Source organism: Macrobrachium rosenbergii, chromosome 8 (genome assembly GCF_040412425.1).
Source record: "Macrobrachium rosenbergii isolate ZJJX-2024 chromosome 8, ASM4041242v1, whole genome shotgun sequence".
Classification (NCBI taxonomy): domain Eukaryota; kingdom Metazoa; phylum Arthropoda; class Malacostraca; order Decapoda; family Palaemonidae; genus Macrobrachium; species Macrobrachium rosenbergii.
The window spans coordinates 23,336,464-23,358,361 of NC_089748.1; the positions used below are offsets into that span (position 1 = coordinate 23,336,464).

The window sequence follows — 21,898 nt, forward strand, 5'->3', positions numbered from 1 at the left end:
CTTTAAACTAAGGTATACTTAACTTTTCTCTCTCTCATCATCATCTTCTGTCTCTCTCTCTCATCATCATCATCATTACACATCATCATCATTATCATCATCATCTCTCTAAATGACCACAAAAATGCATAACACTCATAAAATATGAGGGAGAAGACAGAGAGAGAGAGAGAGGAATGGCACGTCGACAAAGCACACTACCTTTTCAGCAGACGTTTTAACCAAGACAAGATAAGGCAAGTCCTGCTCCTACTCATTACGTTAGCTTGGTCGGCGCTGTGATTCGTCCACTTGTGTGACGCTGCTTCAGATTTTCATTTCCACACACAACACACACACACACAACACAGATTCTACCCTTCCCTCCCCCTCCCCCCACCTTTCCTAACTACAACCCGGCAGTTTCGGCATTTTTTCTTCGTTTCGATATTATACAGGTTGTAGAATTCAACACAGTGTTGTCTATGTCTATATAACCATACCATGACTGCTTTGCATTATATGCAGCAAAATCATTAAAAAAACAAAACAAAACAAAAAACAAAAACAAAAAGTTCGAAAGGTTTTGAAAGGTGTTTCAATCCATGATAGTTGGCGTTGCCCGCCGTCCAGAAAGGCCCCGCTCATAAACTCGGAGCACGACCTAGGTGGGTCGGAGATTGTGGTTTCCGAGTGTACACCACTTGCACACAATCATTCAAAGCCCAGACTCTCTCTCTCTCTCTCTCTCTCTCTCTATGCTGCGATAACAGGTAACATCTACGCAGGTACGTATGTATGCATGTACAGAAGCGCGTATTGAACAATAAATAAACTTACACATAACAGTTTCATTGAAACCCTGGGGATGAAATCCTAAGAATATAAAAGAATTTTATCTACAGAAACCTTTGTTTGAAAAGTATTACAAAAATATGTTTAATTCAGCAAGGGCGACCATATATTCGCCTTTGAAAGAACTCGTGAGCTTCGTCAAGAATTTGATCGTCCATTTCCCGACATGAGGATAAAATATGCTGAATACAAAAATGTTCAGCATTTTTCTAAGCGCAGTAGAATTTATTTCTTCTTTAAAGTGATGGAGTACAAAAGCTGACCAAAAACCATTAATAACCACGAAGCCTTTGTAGAGGGCAAGACCTTTTTAAAGATCTTGATAAAAATTTACAGCCACTGGAGACGGAGATAAGCAAGAAGGAATAGAGCAAATATAGTGACCAGTAATCTGTCTCAAATCAAACATTTCTAATTTTGCATCACATGAAAAATGCTATCAAAGACATTTTTGCACCAGGGATTTTATCGCAAGAAAGGTAATATCAGTTGTACCCATAATTACAGTACAAAGACCATGGCTCTACCCCAAGCGCTTAAAAGAATAAAAAGCATTCAATCACAAAGCTGGCAATAAAAAATACTTATAAAAAATATCAATAAAACATGCAATGTAACACTCACCACCCTCTGCACAGCGAAGAATTCGATGGCGAAGCGTTATCTGGGAAACGGTTCCAAGACAACAAATACGTATTATGAAGCACTAATACAACGCGCACCTGCAACAATAAAAATATCTGAATTAAAAAAAATCGATCTTTCAGACGTTCTGATTGTTTTGGGAGTATTATTAAACTCGTAAAATATATCGTATTAATCTTAACTGCTAAACCTTCTTACCCCAAGGTAGATTTATTATTAACAACATTATTGCTACAAATCCATACACACATCTTAAAAAGTTGTAGCCTGCGCATTTCCACTGAGTGATTATCTGCGCCATATCATGTTTACAATCATTACACATTACTTTATAGTCTTATTCATAGTGTTGTACCATTCTGTCGGGGAAAACTTTTCTTGAAGTAATGTTTGCCAATTTCGAAAAGTTTTTAAAATTAAAGAACCTTTTATCGAAAAATGTTCAACTTATCGTTTACAAACTCACTTTTGCACCGGACACATCCACTGCAACAGTAAATTGCTGGAACTTCTTTGCAACTGATTTGGCGTGCGTGGTTACAACGTGCAGCATCTTCTGTCAGGTAACTTTCATAATGTTTTGTTCATTTTGGGACAACAACATTGTAACTTTAAAATTCGGCCGAGAAATCATATTGCAAAAAGATTCCTAAATGTGGATATTTTAACCGTTGGTCATAAAAAAAATTGTGATTTTGATAATTAAGGCAAGGTCATGAAACACTGTCGAGAGATCAGGTGAACACTGGGTTAATACAATAAGTTGCATAGACTTCGGTGAAATATAAATGAAAAAATAAAAACAAGCCACGTTCATATAAACCAGTTATTCACTTAAGGAAATAACGAAAATCTTGACACCTGTATGAAGCCTAACAACACAATGGATAATACTGACAGTAGTGACATTAATAAGCGGTTAATTAAATGAATTAAACAGGATTTGTTCCTCAAAGTATCACCTTTTATGCATATCATGTCCTCCAAACTTCAAACCATCTATTTAGTGAAGTACAGAAATTACTATGTTCGTGATTTTTCCAGAAAACTTACCCTATTCACTCTGTCAGTTAAAAGTGGTTTCATCTACTAATATAACTTTGTTTATTTCTTTTAGAGTACAGGTAATCGGAAAAACTCTGCCAGTATTTATACACTAAAAGCAATATTTAATAGTGAGCTTCTGACATAACAACTTTGTTATTTAGGCAAAAGGATCGAGATCATTAATATGAGTCACGTGATGAGATCAGTATCAGTCATAAATACGCAATATCTGTGAACATAACAGGCGAATAATAATAATAATAATAATAATAATAATAATAATAATAATAATAATAATAATAATAATACGGTAAAAGACCTTCGCTTAGTGTTGTGCTGCTGAACATAAGTGCTCAGCACAATGAATACAAATTTATATTCTAAACATAATACCATTTTAATAAAACGGATTAGAAAAAAGAGAAATTACAAATGAAAAAGTAGAATGCAGTTGCTGTGGAAATTATCCTTCATAATAATTATCGTTTCGTTATAAAGTATGGGTGCATTAGAAAAAAAAAAAGTAAATTTCACATTTAATTTTCTAAATTTCTTTTTTATCCTTTCTTCTGCACGATATAAATCACTTAAGTGTTCCCCTAAAATTTACCTTAAAAATAATACTTCTGTAGGGTGTGGAAACAATCAGGTATACCTATTTGACCAAGATCACAATTAAACGTGATTGCTGTTGGATATTAAGTTGGCCTTACCCAAGCACGGTTCTTGCTCCTGGTTCAGGCACTGCCATGGGTTGCGTTTTTTTCGTTTTGTACTGATATTCTCATTTCGGTTGGTTAATGCCCCTTGTGTGGGTCTCTGGATGTGGTGGGTAGGAAGGAACGTCTGCGAAATGTTCCGGGATGGTTTAACGAGCATCATCTAAATGGTCGAGGGTTTTCTACCAGAGCCTTAAGACTGCCTTGGTGCCTGCCGATTCCCTAAGAGCCGTATGGGGGCCTTTCTTGTATGATATTAATATCCTTATTCCTGTTGGCTAATGACGCTTTTTTGACGCTTGTGTCTCACGAGAAACATCTCACGAGTACCTTTCTGCGACAGTTTATAGAGCAACGAAAACAAAATTAATGACGGTACATAATATGCCTGAAATCGAACTGTCTTCCAAGAACTTCACACATATACCGCCTAGCCCATCCACGGAATAACAGGATGCTCCATGACCAGGAGTCCGTGCTGGCTTAAACCAAGCTTCATCTCCAACAACCCAATAATCCAAGGTAAATCAATCTCTATTTCTGATCATATCCTGCAGACTTGAAATGAAATTATAACTTATTATAGTTTTATTAACTTTTCTGTAGACCTTTCATCGTAAAACAAACGTAAACACGAGTGTGCCCATACCGTGCAGAAGTACCATTCCTGAAATTAATATTGAGCAACTCGAGTGATTCAGGCCACACAGCATAAAGTATACTACTTAAAATCATAAATTGAAACAAATTTTGCTGTACTGAGAAAGCCATGATTTGTAGTAATAATAAGATGAAAATGGTGAATCAAAATGTGCATTAAGTGGAATGTAATGAATTACGAAATTAATCAGAAATTCACTAATGGCAAGCCAGTTACTGGGAATAATCATTACATTTTGTGATGAGTAGCATATATCAAATTCTCTGAAACCTTTCTATATCTCTAATAATTAATATACAACTGTTACAACAACACAGACCTAAAATGGAAGACTACAAGAGTCGCTGACCATCACACATCACTGAAAATAGTTCGGTACCGCCAAAGGAGTTCTGTAAGTTCCTGTTATTCTTGAACTTTCCTGCTACTGATCTTGGGACACGAGTTAAAAACAGCATGTTTGGAATAAAGGGTTTTATAAATTATTTAACGTTAAGCAGCAAATGATAACTGCCACATCAAGCACGGTTTGTTCAGTAGTTACGAGGGGATAATAACTTGAGATAGAAATGAGGTTTTTGGGCATAAAACTATTTACAATAAAAAACGGGGACCAAAGTGACGTCAATGTCTGAGGTCCCAGCACACAGTTGCATACCATTATTTTGCATATCAAGAGACATAGCATGTACCATCAACAGTAGGTTTATAAAAATTAAAATAATACTTGTAAAAATATTGACATCAGGATACTCTACTACCTTAAGTAAAATGGGAACAAATTCTTATGGAATTCACAGAAATAGCCATGGAAGGCATTAAGCGAGGAATTTTCATTTCAAAAGAGACATCTCAGATTGAAAAACTGAATTTTCAGTGCACCCTCTCAGTATGTTTCAAACACAAAATTTAATCAAAAGATTTTTTTTGTTGACCACTATTTAGGATCCGTTGCCCTTACTCCATTGTTTCGGCTATATATTCCCTAAACTGCACAGCGCCCTTTGCAAAAGGCCCAATCGCCCTTACTTGGTGTATTAACGATCATGAGGTGCGTATTTCTAGAATCCTATATATATTTTTTCTGCCTCCACTCCTATTAAAAAAATTTTCCCTGCAGTACTTATGCGTAACACACCTTTATTTTAAATTTTCTATCTAATCCTTCCATCGTATTTTTAACCTAATACCTCATTCAAGTCCAGGATATATGCCCTTCATATTATAATCTCATCCAACTCGCTAGTCTTAATTACATTTACATCCGCACTTTACCCCTTCCTCTCCAGCTCTTCTATTTGGACTTCAGCTTCAGCCAAATAATATTCAGATATACCTACTGTACAGCCACTTCTTATCTCATCAATACATCCATCAACTTGCATGCACGGACCAAAGCACACGCACGAACAAAAACACGCAACACATACATACGTGCATTCACACACACGCGCACACAGAAATATACATACACACACACACACATATATATATATATATATATATATATATATATATATATATATATATATATATATATATATAAACAAAACACACACACACTTAATGTATATATATATATATATATATATATATATATATATATATATATATATATATATATATACATATACATCTTTCTTTGCAAGGTTTTCGTTCGTTACGCTCAGTATATTCTGATGAATGTGTTCAAAGCAAAAACACACGGAGAAATAATTATTCCCCCATACATTATATTTCATTTTCCTGCTCTTATACTACAGTATATGTAGAAAGAAAGGTCATTCTTCTTTTTTAAACATTTCTTTATTCCCTGCTAACATTCTCCAGCTGGGTTTTTGTTTACTTCTTAGTAACTCATGGATTTCTTATATATACTTAATCCTGTCTCTTAACTTCTCAGTGTAATAGGTATATTACTTCATCGAAACTATTTCTATTCTACGGCTTTTCATTTCAGTTGCAAAGGACGCAAAAGGTATTCTGTCACGCGTAATTATAACACCAACTAGATCGGTTAATGTCTTTCCACTAATGCTTTTTGCTAACTCTTAAAATATATTTCTATATTCCATTTGTTATTTCATACTTCCGAGAATACATACTTCCTAGTATTTCAGATGTCATTATGTCCCATTCTAGAGCTGTAACTGAGCTGCCTGTGTTATACAAAAATGTCATCTAAGTAGTTCCTTGAATTTTGCTCAAAATATTCAACATATTTCCAAGACCGTTTCAGCTAAGCGCGTTTTATAGTATGCCATATCAAAGGATTTTCTTAATATCTTCCAGGTAAACGGTGTTTCATTCAAAGCACTTTCTATGAGAATACTTAAATTATTTCTTTCTTTATTCCTACCCTTCCAGCTTCCATCTCAAGTACTCACTGCAATTACACTACCTTCGCTCTAAACGGTTTTCTTATCTTTCTCTTTTCTGTTAAAGGGCATGTTTCTTTTCCACTTTCCAGCTGTTGGAACATTTTCCGTGAGGAAATAAACTTGCTGGGGCTATAACTAGTGAACTATCACAGACAATTAATACTTTATTTTTATAAATTACTACCGACTCTGTTTTTTGCAATGTTGCTCCCAGAGGTTTTACTGCATATTTACCTAAAAAATAACATTTCTTTCTTCTTTTTCTAGCATATTTTCTCGTAACTCCATTTCATTTCTCTTCTTAGCCTACTTTAAATTCTATTCTACTGTCAGTATTCAAGGGCCTTTTTTCTTTCCTTGTGTTCAGAACTGAAAGAAAAGTGATAAACCCTAATGCGTGCATTTTTTTGGTGACACATTTGCACGAGATACAAAACTTCAGTGTTAATTTCCACTTACTCCTTCCCAAAATTATATTACTCAAAATATCCAAGGATTACCATTCTGCATAACAACATCCACATGAAGGGATCTGCAATAAAAATGACGCTTCTTTCATAAACAGTTGAAATTATAACCATACATTGCGAGGTTACGGTGAACTTATTTTTTTCTGACAATTTTATGAAAGTGCACTTCAAATTCGCTTATTCAGACGGTTAGAGTTTATTTCAAAATTAAAGCTCCTGATATAAAATTCCATTATCTTCTAAACCAATATTTTTTTTTCAGTTTTTTAGCTGGTTACACAAATATTTAAGGGTTCCAACAATCCTCTGGTCTCGGCCACTATGGTCCCAAGTTGACAATATAAACTACTAAGAGTTCAAATACTTTAAATCGAAGTTTACTCGTATCCATTTAAATTTTGCTACTGGTAAGGACAACTGAAAACTCCATCTCTCTAGGATACAATAGACACCAGAGAAAGCGAACGTTGAATAAAACAAATAAAAAAAATATTTTAAACACGCTTTTTTTAAAAAGCACTAAAAAGTAAAGAAAAAAAATTTTTAAGGCACACCAGGATTTTCTTACGATTAATTATGTCTACAAAAATAAAAGCGTGGGCGCCAAACATGGAAAGAAATGCTCCAAGAAAAGAAATATATTTTATTATTTCTTGTAGCATTTCCTTCCATGTTTGGAGCCCACTCTTTTATTTTTGTAGACATGATTAATTTAAGAAAATCCTGGTGTGTCTAAAAATGTTTAACTTTTTAGTGCATTTAAATGAAAACGTTTTAAAAATTCTTTTTATGTTTTTTTTTTTATTTTATACTTTTTAGTTTTGACAGAAATTGTAACTGATTTATGATTTTATATAAAAAAATGGAACGTGATATCCTGTCGAACCAAAGAAGGTTTGAAAAATCCACAGATTTCCATACAAATCCTGAGATGCCGGGAGAGGTCATTGTAGGGTCACTAGAGGTCACTGCTGACTTACTGACAATGTAATGTTGTATTGTCACTGGGATTGAGTAACCATGCAAAATTTCAAGTACATCGGACGAAGGGAACAGGTCGAAAATTGAGTTACAATTTTTGACCCAAACAGACAGACAGAGACAGACAGACAGACAGATGGGGAAATCTAAGTTAAATAAAAGGGTGTAAAAACCAGTTTAACACTAAAGCGACAGACCTTCCATAGGGAAAATGGGTATAGACAAAGAATCCCCAATTTTTTTGGTAAAAGGTAAGAGATAATCACCAGGCCATGCAATACCTCGATTACGGCTGATACCGAAAGAATATATGTCAGACGTGATAGCCTGGTAGATGTTACAATGCCACATGAGAATGAACTATATCTTTTTCTGATCCACTGAATAAACGGCGAAAACGGTAAACAGATCTGGGACAAAGGGACAGCAGAGAGAAACAGGTTCACAGAATGAGAGGGAAGTGCCGGGTCACTCTGAATTATTTTAATTCACTGTATTGAGAACGAAGTTAAGAGGAAGAGAATCCTAAACAGGAAACCACACTGAAAGAAGCGACAGACAAATCCCACGTAAAGCTTCAGCAAATGGGAAGAAGAAAGGAACATTATTCATTACAAACTGATAGAAACAATTACTCTATATAACTTACTAAAAAAATAATTGAAGTTACGTATCCGAATTAGTCTTTTGCTCACCATAATAATAATAAATCAACAGAGGTAACTGTTAGTTGAATTTGAAAGTTAGCCAAACAAGCAAAGGCGGGAGTGAAATACCTCATTCCCTAGAAACTGCAATTTTACTAAAAGAACATATATTTCTTGCAAATTCCGAAAATCACAGGCCTGTGACTATCAATTTCTATAGAATAAATAAAAATTCTAAAACTTTTAGTAATTAAACTGACATGTGAACAGGGGAAAATGTAGAAATAATAATAATAATAATAATAATAATAATGAAACCTTGAAAACATGACTTAGTCGAATAGTAATGATTTTACCAAATTTTCAACTCAATCTGCTCAGGCAATCGGAGGCCTTCACTATAATTGTGCTCTGGTGTGATCAATACAGCGCAATCATAAACTATCACAAATTTTTTTCAAGTCTTACATTTTATAATATGTTTTGTCTAATACCAAAGGAAATCGTGGCATCTATAGCCCTCTAAAGGGGATGAATTGCCTCACCCCTTAAAAGGTGCCATTTCAACCAAAAGTACTTGTACTGTGCATCCTAAAAATTAATTCTGTAACTTTATTACTGTCTGAAAATTAGAGAGAAAATACTGAAACTTTACATTCTAAATTTTATTGTAACCTTCAAAAACCAGTCATAGTAAAAAATATTAAATTACTGTATAACCAACCTGAGATACATTGACCAGTGTAATCCAATACATAATTAAAACAAACTGGCTTTTAAAAAAATCTGTCACCTTGATAGACAGATCATGGTCAAAAATATTTTTCAAACTAGCACCAACCGTAGCAATAAATGCCTGCCAAGGTTATTTCAAATCGGAAAAATTAAATCACTTAATATACACCAAGCTTCACCAAAGCAGGGAGTGATACAAAGTTGAAAAATAAAATTTTAGCCGTTAAACTTATGTGTGATAATCACATAAAGGTCAAGATAAAAATAGTTTGGAGACAATCACTAACCCTACAGGTACCGAACTGCGCCCTGCAAATACAGGACTAAGCTAAGGTATATTATAAAAATTACTCACCTTTGAAGGTACAAACCTATCATATTTCCTCAAAACAGTAAAATATAAGGTTCACTGACCATTATATAAAAATGCCATAAAAGATAATGAATAATGAAATTTACATCATAAATTACAAAAACTAAGGTAGATCACTTACCAAATTTAATATGATTTGCAGCAGGACTTCTGTTCACATAACGCAGAACTATATAATGAGCTTGACGCAAACGCAATCGACGGCAGTTATACTGTACACTCCCCCCATAAACACTCCCATATAAAACTTTCAAACACGCGAAACTGCACTTGCTAGTCAAATAATTTTTTTATATTAGGCACAAGATCGAGTAAATTGTGGTCTTTGTTCTCGGAAGCTGGAGATTGTGTACTATCGTAGTACCTTTCCTGCATTTATAACTTTTTCTGAATAATCCTTCGGGTTCAACACTAATATGAATTGATCAGTGTTCATTAAGGCCTTCTCAACTGTATGGAGCAATTGATGAATAAAAATTTTTGAAGCAAAGACACCCATTTTTGTAAGTGTTCAGATGAGTTTGACTGATTTAGCAAATCACCGAAAACCCAACAATATACCAAAATAATAAATGTTTTAAGAGTTCTGAATGTGAAGTTTAATCGTTATATTGTCATGGCATTTACGGTGAAGTTCACCTCTGTCCTGATTGTCCCTCCTTCTATGTTAGACAACGACTATGATCTGAAAAAAAAAGTGAATGCTGTTGCGTTATCTGAATATAAAATTGGAACTATTGTCATTTATTACTGAGATTAATCCGTATTAAGATAGTAATTTAACAATACAATTTTATAATCATTATCACTTTAACATGAAATTTTTCCTCAAGAATTATAACTTGAGTTTTGCCAGGCCATCATCAACAAAACAGGTCCCAGAGGCGTCTGACATAAAGCATTAGTGGGGGTGCTTGGGATCTCTAAAAGCAAAGGCATTCAGAGTCAACAATTTTCTAATCTCCTTCAGACATCATGTTGTAGAAAACAAAGAGGACGATATTGTCAAAACTTTGATACGGCAATGGGTAACCCTTTATCACCAGGGTTAAGTAATATGTATATGAAATTTTTCGAAAGCAAAATATTAAACAAAATCACTCCAAGCAATACAATATGGTTCAGGTATGCTGATGACATAAAGCTTGTTCGGCCAGGTAACGAAAATGTAAATAATTTCTTGGCTGAGTTAGATGAAATTGTGCCATCTGTAAAACTCACTATGGAACTGTAAAAGGATGGTTGCTAGTAATGGGTTTAAATACAATGTGTACAGAAAAGCCACCAATATTTCTGCCAATGTTCATTTTTATTCCGGTCACAGCAATAAAACATGATTTTTAGAGCATTACGATTACTTAGCCCTGAATACACTCAAGATGTAATAGATAAGATTAGAAATATTGGCAAGACATTGAAATCCATTAAAAGCAGCAAAAAAAACAGGCATTCCATTTTAACAAAAAAGACACTTACAGAAAAAACCTGCTTGTACTGACATGCAATAGTAATTTCAAAGATATTCCTCATCTGCTTAAGAATTTTGGAGCTAATATAGCATGAGTTTATTGAGAACTCGCCCGACAATACTAAAGGATTTGTGTACCAGATTCCATGTAATTCCAGTGGTAACTCTTATACAGGTGAAACTGGAAAACAGTGGTAAAGAGAATATAACAGCATAACGTATGTGTGAGAAATGCAAATGTGAACAGTGGAATTTTTGTACACTGAAAACAAGCATAACATTAACTGGGCTTGAGCAAAATAGTTTATTGTAATAATGCACTACAATAGAAAAATCACCATGTCTAGTTTTATAAAGGAGAGTTTCAGCAAGTACATGAGCATTTGTCATGACATGCATAAACTGGATTCATTCTTCTCAAAAGAAATATGCATGGATTTCAATGTTAAGGAAGGTACTTGAAAGACGGGGATAAGGGTAGTGGGGATATGCGTGGATTTGTAAAATCTGACCTGTAACTAATTAAGGTTGGGCACGACCTACAAAAACCTGCAGTGTGAATACTTGTTTTCCATCCGTTAGTATGTTGGTATGTACTGTCCTGCTAGCATATATATAATGAATTTCTGCCGCTTTGTGTCAGTCCTCTGAAGATGGCTTACATGGCAATAAAGCCGACACTGGCCAGGAACTACAAGTTTGTTTCATTTCTACCCTGTGGTGCTTGATATTTAAAATCATGTGTAAGAGTGACTATAAGCATATGTATACATATTATATACATACATATATACAAATATATATATATATATATATATATATATATATATATATATATATATATATATTATATATATATATATAATGTATATATAAATATATATATATATATATATGTATGTATATATGTATATATATATATATATATATATATATATATATATATATATATATATATATATATATATATATATATATATATATATATATATATATATATATATATATATATATATATATATATATATATATATATATAGAGAGAGAGAGAGAGAGAGAGAGAGAGAGAGAGAGAGAGAGAGAGAGAGAGAGAGAGAGAGAGAGGGCCGTCTAAAGTCTCGCAATCATGTGGGTCCTCGGTGGGAGAGGCGGGAATTTGGGTGAGGGAAAACGAGTGAAATACAAGTATTTTATTACCCTAACCTAAACTAGGGGTGCCAGTCCCTTTCCTGTACCTGGCGGGGGGTGAGCCTCACCCCCTTGACCCTACTAACCTAATCTACTAAGGGATTCAGAGCGATGAAACACGGTTTTTCGGCAACAACTTTTTATCAAAGCATCGGATAAAGGTGAAAGTTGGCAAGTGTATATTTTATAACACTACCTAATTTTGGCAAGTATTATCTAGTACCTAAGTTCGATAGTTTTGATATTTATAGAGTAAAATGAAGTCGCCGATGACGAGAAAATCACAGACAAGGATCCTAAAACAATTCGTGACCTAAACATATGACGTCATGAGGCTCCGCCCATCCACCAGGTAGGCGGTGAATGGATTTACTTAAGCATTCTAAGTTTCAACAAATTCCATAACGGCCAGCAGGATATGGAATTGTCCCCGTGGTAGCAAGACTGCATTTGTGCTACGGCTTGCCACTTTGTATACAAGCGAGAAGACCCGTGGCAAGATTTACTATAGTGTGAATAGGAAATTATTTCTAAAGTGGGTAATAGTTACTTGGCCAACCCAGAAGTGTGGGCAGGAGCTGTTAGACAATATCCATGAGAACGTGGATTCGGGAACCAGTCATCTTTTGACATCGCTAGCGGCGAAGAGGCCGGGGATGATGACCTCTTCCTCGAGCGTGACGATGAAGACATTTTGTAAATAAATTATGCACGGTGTTAGACGTTTCATTTGTATATTTAAAACATATTTATTAAAACAGTGATTATAACAATATGTTCCTCATTCAAACTGATTCCAATGTACTTTCCTTTCCATGCATATCAGTATAAATCGTGTTACATATGATTGATATTAAGTAGGTAAATAATAGCTTGCCCTCAAAATCTTGACTCCTACCATTACCTGTTATTTGCAGCGAGTATACGAGAGCTGTTTAGGGTGCTGTATGGTATAAATAAAAAAAAAACAAGAAAAATAGCAGCTGGGTTACATTAACTGAAATAAAACAATGATATTGACCTTTATACCTCTGACAATTGAGGGAAATGAGGTATCATTGCTTTTCATTTGAATTCTACTTCTAGTGACCGCTCCTGACTTGCTACAAATAGAAAGCTATAGTGTCGAAACCTGAGGTAAAACAAAACGGATTGTCTTTCTGTATTCCACCCTGAATAGATGTAGATCTAACAAATGAGCTATAGACTGGTTCATTATGTGGATGAATTGCATACACTGAGTTATTTGTAAAATAGAAACAATACGAATATCAAGAAAATGGAAGAATTCCAAGCTAACAAGTTAGTCCCAACAACTGCTGTGGAAGGTGCGATGAAACCTCCACAAAATAATAATAATAATAATAATAATAATAATAATAATAATAATAATAATAATAATAAATAATAATAAAATTAAACTGAAATGATAATGCAATCAATCTTATATAATGGGACGATGACAAATCCTGCTCGCCATCATTGATATCGCTCTGGGAAGCCTCATCAGGATTGGGACCACTAATTGGTCATCCTAAGGCCAAGAAAGACAAGGTTAACCAATTGGGTGGAGTCCTTCAGGCCCTTCCACTTGATGTTTGGTAACTACATAGTGCGATGACGTATCTTAAGAGGTAGGTAAACCTGCACTCATTACAAGCAATTCACCTGCTGGCAGACAACCGAGCGAGGTAGACAAAGCATCCGAGGATCGAAATTCTTCATGGGGCAAGACGAAAAACCAAACATCGACTTGGGGAAGGTTCCGCCCAGACATGCCCTGGGCAACTCATAATTGGCACCGATCAAGACTTCCCCCCATAAATACAATTAGTGTTTCTTCAATATGTCATCCAGAGGATGACCAACGAGCTGGTCGAAACATGTCGACGGTACCTTAGAACCTGAACCCAGACGAACGGTTTCCCTTCCCATATGAAAACTCCTTTTCCAACATGAATATCGGCCAGTTAATACTGACTAACATGGAGCCTGAAAAGAATCATAGGTTAATGTCACTATATAAGTAAATTCGTGTTCAAAATAATAATAATACCTGCAAGAATGATTTGATGGCTCTGGATATCGCTGAAGCCTGGATGGGTATTATTACTCTGATAAAAGAACTATTGAACTTAATTTTTGTAACCAGACCCTAAATAAAAATAATACTTGCAAAAATTAGGTAGGGTTATAAAATATGAACTTGCCAACTTTCACCTTTATCCGACGCTTTGATAAAAAGATGTTGCCGAAAAACTGTTTCATCCCTCTGAATCCCTTAGTAGGGGATCACAGATTGTTTAGAGTTAATAACAAACCTAACCTAGGTTTAGGGTACTCCTTAGACCCACTGACTAACCTAACCTAAGCTAGGCTACTGTAAATTAAAATTAAAAGGTTAGCTACTTAAGATTTCTGACTTAACCTAACTACATCTGTCCGTCCTAAACCAACCCTACGACACTGGGTCCTTAGCTAGAGAAGGATGCTTTGTCTACCCTGAGCCCCCAAAATAACCTAACCTAGGACACTGTTAATTACAATAAATAGGTTGCAGCTTTACCCTAACCTAACTTAGGTCATTGGACCCTTACCTGGCCTTACAGGTGGGTTGGGGGGGGTTGCAATTTGTTACCATCTATTCTCCCACCTAACCTAACCTGGGGTTGTAAACTAACCTAATTTTACCTCACTTAACCTAACCTACAGTGCCTGGTCCTGACCTGGCCCTGAGCTAACATAACCTAGGTATTTACCTAATATGTAATATCATTTTAAAAACCTTCAAAATACCCACTAAAAAAAGGAAATGCATAATTTCAAATTCTGAATACAATTATAGTTTACAGTTAATTTTTTTTATAAGGTTAAACATTCAATAAACCTTATCTTAATAAAAATCAGAACTTGCAGGAGTATGCTTTCACGGGGATGTTAGAATACTTCCTTACTACTTTAACTCATTTTGTATTCCCCTCCCCCAACCCAAAAACCTCAGTTCCCTTCTATGGGCCCCATCATAATTGTAGGACATTAGGGAACCAATATCTTCAAACTACTAGGTCATAAAAATTGACTTCAAACGTTCAAAAGACACTTGTACACACACACACACACACAAAGAAAAGCACATTATCAACCCTGGCGTTAAAGAGGATGGTATTCATATTTATATATATATATATGCATTCATAATAAATATAACTATATATATATTTTAATATATATATGCATGTATGATTGTTATAACTCTGACATTTTAATAACCACGTAGGTATTTAGGTGTCATATATCCTTTATAAAAATTAAACATCAAAGATGGTAAAACTAATCATTACTATAGATTTAACTTGATAAAGCTACTCAGTGGCAAGGACCAATACTAAAAAATGAAGTTACAGTAGGTAGATATGCTGTGTAAAAAGCTTCGGGCACGAAAAGCACAGAATTTTTGTTAACGCCGTCTGATAAACCAAAACTCCCTTATTTTTTATGGTCACCAAAATCGCCAAGACAACGTCACAAAGACCTGTCATTTCATTTGCAGGGTCTTTTAGGCATAAATTGTAGAAATGGTTGTCTTTCTTTTTTTACTTTTAGTCCCTACCTTTCGTAAATATTCAGGATAATTTTGTATAAAATTCAATAATTCAAATATTTCCCTTCATGTTATAAAATTAGTAGGTTGACAAATACATTCCTTAACGACTACGATACCCTTAAAGAATGTATTAGCTTTATTGTCCAGCAAACTGACCATATGCTGACCATTTCCCGCTTAGCATAGAAAGAAAACAAAAATTAGTTGAACTGTTTCCAAAAATGTTCTTTATTTAATGGGCGTTTTTACTGGTAGAAATTCGGCTGTAGCATAAGCATTCCACTTAGCCAAGTGCTGGCAACTCTATAATCGAGTATTAGAAATCTTCATATACACCTTATGACGCCTAAAGTTATATTTCGATGTGTACGGATGAAATGTTGACTTTATGAACTACGATCTGGGATGATTTTATTATATTCTTTGACAAATTACGCTGGCCTATTACGTGGATTAAAGCAAATGGGAAAGAGCTAACGACTATCCTTTTTCAATATTTTACATTTTTTTTTTTAGTTATCATCATATTTCCTTAAAGGTTTGTCTACCAAGCAACTTTTTTATACTGGCCCGAGGGAAACGTTATACTGAACGAAAAGATAAGGAGTTCAAAATGATTCGCGAGCAAATGTCTTCCCGTAACGACACGACCACGTCACTGAAAAGGTGGTTAATAAAACAAATCAGCTTTTCATTCTTGCCCATCGTTTGAGAGGTCAGAACAGACATTCAAGGAAATAAAAATCGCATACTGCATTGCACCAAAGAACTTAGTGAAACTTTTTTGGGAAAGACCATCGATCTATGTTTAGCTACTGTCCAAATATTCTACATTCAAAGCACGTGATTCCAACACGATGTATCGAAACTAATTGTATAATATAACTTTACACACACAATAAATATCTATCTCTATATAATATATATATATAATAATCTATCTATAAAATCTAATCTATATATTTTTTATATATATATAAATGTTATATCAGGATAACTGAGCCTAGCGTGTTTTGCGGGCCTTTTTTTGGTGTAAAAGGCAACGTAACTGAGCCTAGCGACAATGCTAATGATTCCAACCTCATAACGCTGATAGTCCATATCTTGCTAAACTCACCAAATATTGACTGATATCTTTATTTACAAAAGCCATGACGACAATGGGGATTCATGTTTGTGGAGAATAGAGAAAATTATTGGTTGCGATGATTAGCCATTGCAAATGGCGGCAAAACTGAAACCACTACTGTGGCCTGGAGCCCGTAATCCAACGAGCGACATTTAAAACCGCCCGTTGTTTATTTTTTTTTTTTTTCTTGTCTTCTGTTTATGTTCATGGTGCGTCATCTGGAGCGGGGAGACGTATCCCCATTTTTTTCCTCCAAGTTTTATATTACGGATGCTGAAAATGAGGCTACTAATAATATAAAATATATACGCAACACAAACAAGTATAAAATATTAAAATAATAAAGAAATAGATTATATAATTTTTCATTAGGTTCGTGGTCAGGTTAATCGTTCATTTAAATTTTGAATGACCTATCCCATTGTTTACATGCGAAGTCGGCAAACGCCAACGCTTGCAGCAGCTGCCTGTGAGTTTATTATTATTTTTCCTTCATCTAAGCTTTTGACATTGTTTTTCTGAAAATATATATTATTATGTTTTAGAGTTGAAACTAACACAATGGTTGACCTGAAAATGGAATGGCTCTATTTAGAAGCCATACATGGCTATACAATATATACAATGCTGGACAAGTTTCTTCCAACGTATAAAAGATTCGCCATAATTTCGGTCAGGAACAACTTTGCTAATTGATTGTTGGTATTTCACTATCATTCTGACCTACTCCTCATATATATAGTTAAAGTTAATTGTCCGGTCTAGGCGGCTAGGCCGAGTCGCTCGGTTGGTCAAGATTAAGTAGTGCATTATAATGGATTCCAAGGTTTTTTTTTTTTTTTTTTTTGGTAAAACTTGTTGACTGACTAATACTTATAAATCAGTCATCTTTTTCCCCTTAATATCATCCATATATTCCTATTTACATGGCATTAAAATCGTATAATTTTCAGAATGAACCCTCCCCCTCCACTATTAGAGGCCATATGAGGTCCCTGCTTATGTTTATATTAATTGCCGTCTTTTGTTTATGTATTTACGTTCATCTCCATTTTGCATGTAAACTGGTTGTTACCGAGCCAGAGGGGCGCGGTAGCAGCCTCCAGTTTTATCCAAATGGCAATCAGGCTTTCACTACCCGCCTAATGAATACAGCTTTTGTTAAATAAAAATCCGATGATATGTTAGACATTCACCGTCATATGCAAAGCTAAACTCTGCTTACCTCTCGGACGCAATGACTCTGGAATGATGACTTCGTTGCCCAGACTATAGTGACTGTGCTACAAGCGTATTCGTAACATTCAATGGAGGAGCTGCTAGGCCGAAGTCTTTTTCACTTGAATGTAGCAGGTGTTGAAGCTTGACTATACTTAGTATACACGATTGCGATTGCACTGCACGAAATTTTCATACACCACAGACCCCCTCGCAGAAATGCACGTACTTCACAGTTCAAACCACGACTGTTATATGAAAAACCTGTAACTGCACTCATTACATGACTAGTCTTTTCAGAGTCTAAACTTTGAAGGTTCCCTCTTCGTCGATGCCGAGAATGAAATGAACCGTGTGACAGTTCTCTCCGATTAATCAAGTAGTTCCTGTCTTATCAAATACGGTTACAATTAACATTTTTATTAAATCTATATATATCCTTGTATTCAAGGTTTTTTTTATTTTTATACCTGTATTTTCATTTAGTATTCTAGGTATTACTGCTAGATATGCAGTGCACTGATTTTGGTAACATTTCTAGTATTCTTCCGCTGGGTAACATTCGGCGGTACAGTGTCCTTAGTCTCCTTACCACTACCATAACACGCTTTTCAAAACCTGCTGTATTATCCTCTATAGCCAGGATATGATCGTTCGTCGTGCTCTTCAGCAACATTCATCGAAACAGACTACAATGGAACAGTGGTGGTTGAATTATCATAACGTAAAACAACAGGCCGAGCTGATGATCGCCTCGTCTCTTGAGCGAGCGTTTGGTGTTATGGAAGCTTTATTGCACTATGTATGACTGTTGCCGAGTTGTTTTCTGGAGCCATCCTGAATTTCATCTTATATATACTGATATTATATATATATATATATATATATATATATATATATATATATATATATATATATATATATATATATATGTATATATATGTATATATATATATATATATATGTATATATACACATATATACATATATATATATATATGTATATATATATATATTATATATATATATTATATATATATATATATATATATATATATATATATATATATATATATATATATATATATATATATATATATATATATATATATATATATATATATATATATATATATATATATATATATATATATATATATATATATAAATAATGTTATAATTTTGTCCAAGGAAACATAATACTAACGCACCTGTCCTGAAACCAATGGAGAATTGTTGCATAGACAGTCCAGAAATAATCGAATTAATTCAATATAAAGAAGCCGTAAGCCATGCTTCATTATTGCAATCGAGCACGCAACGCAGTTTTGTAGCTCTGATGGCAAAGACTAAGGTAAATTATTATTAAATAATGCAGTGCAACAGTAAACGGTGCGGTATCGAACGGGCTATATTTCGAAACACTAAACTAATTACAGGTTGACAAAGGATACGAGTGCATATCCCTGAGGCAAGTGCGGTGATAGAAATTTTACTTCACCCTTGGTAAAATAACCCCGTATGGGGGTAGTGCCGTCAGTGCACCTGGCGGAGTGCACTGTAGACATTACTAAAGGTTCTTTGCGGCGCCCCTTTGGCCCCTGGCTGCAACCCTTTTCATTTCTTTTACTGTACATCCATTCATATTATCTTTCTTCCACCTAGCTATCTACCCTCTCCTAACAATTATTTCATAGTGCAACTGCGAGGTTTTCCTCCTGTTACACCTTGCAAACCTACCTACTCTCAATTTACTTTCCAGCACTGAATGACCTCATAGCTCCCAGTGCTGGGCCTCTGACTTAAACTATATTCCATTCCATTCTATCATAGGCTCGTTCAGTGTAGGAAACACCTCTTAGAGCAGCTACATTTTTTATTGTGTTGAATGCTATTGACCTCTGAACAACAGAAGGTCCTAAATTTGTAGTTCTGGCATGCGGCCATCTTCGTGGTCGTTTACGGTAGAAAAATACAACATAAGATGTGGGTGATGCAGATAAGAAGAGGCTGGAGGTGGTACAGTGTGCAACTGATTCCGATTGTACCAACAACACTAGGAATACCAACCATTAAATTTCAAAACTGTTTAATTGTATTTTTGCAAAGTTGTAAAAAAATAAATGCCTGTAAATTATGATTATATTACAAGAGACGATATAGCGTAGATTCTAGTATCTATTAAATATATATAAATAATATATATATATATATACATGTAAATATATATATATATATATATATATATATATATATATATTTCTATATATTCCTATATTATATATATATTGTGTATGCAGAATATCCTTGGATACTTACTTGATTCTGGGCAGCAACGGATAACCTGGTTGTTCACTTACATTACCAAGAAATCTACTGTATTTTATTAAACATCTGGCTAAAATGAATGATTAAGATAACTCCATAGTCAAATAAATCAAGGGAAATACTGTGGCTTAGGCCTTCTTCATGTGAGGAAGATTACATAAACTCAAGGGTTCTCTTAATTAATTATATTTATATAATAAACACAGATCAGAAGAATGACAAATTACTGGGTAGGTAATAATAAAATGAATGAATCCTACACAGGAGAAATATTATACAATGATGTCTTCATAACAGGAAACATTGCAGAAGAGTTTGGAATACAGCTACTGCAAATGTGGTAGAGCTGAGTGGTTCTGCAGCCAAGGCCTTGGGCTGCAATATATGCAAGACGGTTACTTGCAAGAACAATAAGACACTTAATGGGAACTGAGGACTGCACAAATGGTTGCCAAATAACTCAGTTCAACACTAAATGCATAATTACGTTACCACTTGATAAGTCCAACACAAATTACCGAAGGTGATCGCACAATTGAAATAGAAAATAAATCAGAGAAATAACAGGAATCATAACTGACTATGAAACCTTATTCCGGTACATCATCTTCGTCAAGATGACGATGTCCTCATTCAACAGGGCGCCGACGCTAGAGGAGGGAATTAAGAGGATGCCACTACAAAAGTATACTGGTCCGAACCTCAGGGTCGAACACGTGCAGAGTACAAGGGACAGGCAAAAGATAAGGACATCTGTCCTCAGTGGAGTTTTGATTGCTTCTCCCTCTTGACTGCAGTTGCATTGTCTATTTCTAACCTCGGGGATTAAGCCCGGGCATCCAGACAGATGGTACAGAAGGTCAATCTTCACCTCGTTTTCTATATCGAGCACATGGCATCCAGTCAGACCTCATGGAGAGTTTACCATGGCTCGTCGGTGCAGCGCCAATTTTCTCTTCTTGGCTCCTCCCTTGCCCAAATGTCTGATGCCGTCAAGAAGGCATCTTCTGAAGGTCACCTGGAAACAAGGCTTTAGGCAGTCATTTAAACAGAGAGAAGGATTAAAGATCTTAACCATTTTGGGAATAAAGGAGAGAGTTTATGAAGGGCAAATGAAAACACATCAGCTCTAGTAATTAAAACAATTGAAATTAATTTAATTTCTTTTCTGTTGATTACGGATGTAAAACAACCATGAGGTTGCTTGTTAAGAAGTTCCATTAAATTTCAAAACTAATATATAATATATATATATATATATATATATATATATATATATATATATATATATATATATATATATATATATATATATATATATATATATATATATATATATAATATATATATATATATATAAACTGAGATACTAACGGCTAGGAAGCTAATAGTGCAACTAAATTAGGTCACATAAAACCTCAATCGTCTTATGTAAAAAAAAATAATTACTCAGTAAGTTTTATTTTGATC

The 21,898-nt window shown here is 34.6% G+C and overlaps 1 long non-coding RNA gene across 1 annotated transcript; it reads right to left on the reverse strand.

The window, feature by feature from the left end:
* Window positions 1-668: 668 nt before the first annotated feature.
* Window positions 669-18,449, reverse strand: LOC136841229 (uncharacterized). Its single transcript, XR_010853837.1, has 3 exons — window positions 18,108-18,449; window positions 9,615-10,178; window positions 669-1,556 (listed from the first exon to the last, which is right to left on the reverse strand). It is a non-coding gene; the product is annotated as an uncharacterized lncRNA (long non-coding RNA).
* Window positions 18,450-21,898: the final 3,449 nt, after the last annotated feature.